Source organism: Miniopterus natalensis, chromosome 1 (genome assembly GCF_054644295.1).
Source record: "Miniopterus natalensis isolate mMinNat1 chromosome 1, mMinNat1.hap1, whole genome shotgun sequence".
In the NCBI taxonomy this organism is placed as follows: Eukaryota; Metazoa; Chordata; class Mammalia; order Chiroptera; family Miniopteridae; genus Miniopterus; species Miniopterus natalensis.
The window spans coordinates 30,158,823-30,159,368 of NC_142081.1; positions in this window are offsets into that span (position 1 = coordinate 30,158,823).

The window sequence follows — 546 nt, forward strand, 5'->3', positions numbered from 1 at the left end:
CCCGCCCAGGTGAGCACAGCCCCGCCAGGGTGAGGACGGACCGCCCAGGTGAGCACAGCCCCGCCCAGGTGAGGACGGACCGCCCAGGTGAGCACAGCCCCGCCAGGGTGAGGACGCACCGCCCAGGTGAGCACAGCCCCGCCCAGGTGAGGCCGGACCGCCCAGGTGAGCACAGCCCCGCCCAGGTGAGCATAGGCCCGCCCAGGTGAGCACAGCCCCGCCCAGGTGAGCACAGCCCCGCCCAGGTGAGGACGGACCGCCCAGGTGGGGCCGGACCGCCCAGGTGAGCACAGCCCCGCCCAGGTGAGGACGCACCGCCCAGGTGAGCACAGCCCCGCCCAGGTGAGCACAGCCCCGCCCAGGTGAGGACGCACCGCCCAGGTGAGCACAGCCCCGCCGCCCGCCTCGCCTCCGGAAGCGGGGCGCAGTCCCGTCGCCAGCAGGGGCGGAGCCGGCCTGGATCCCCTGGGCCGAGGCGGACCTGTGGGGTCTGGACGGACCGAGAACCTGGAACTTAGCCTCGCCCGCGCGGGGGGCCCGAGGCGG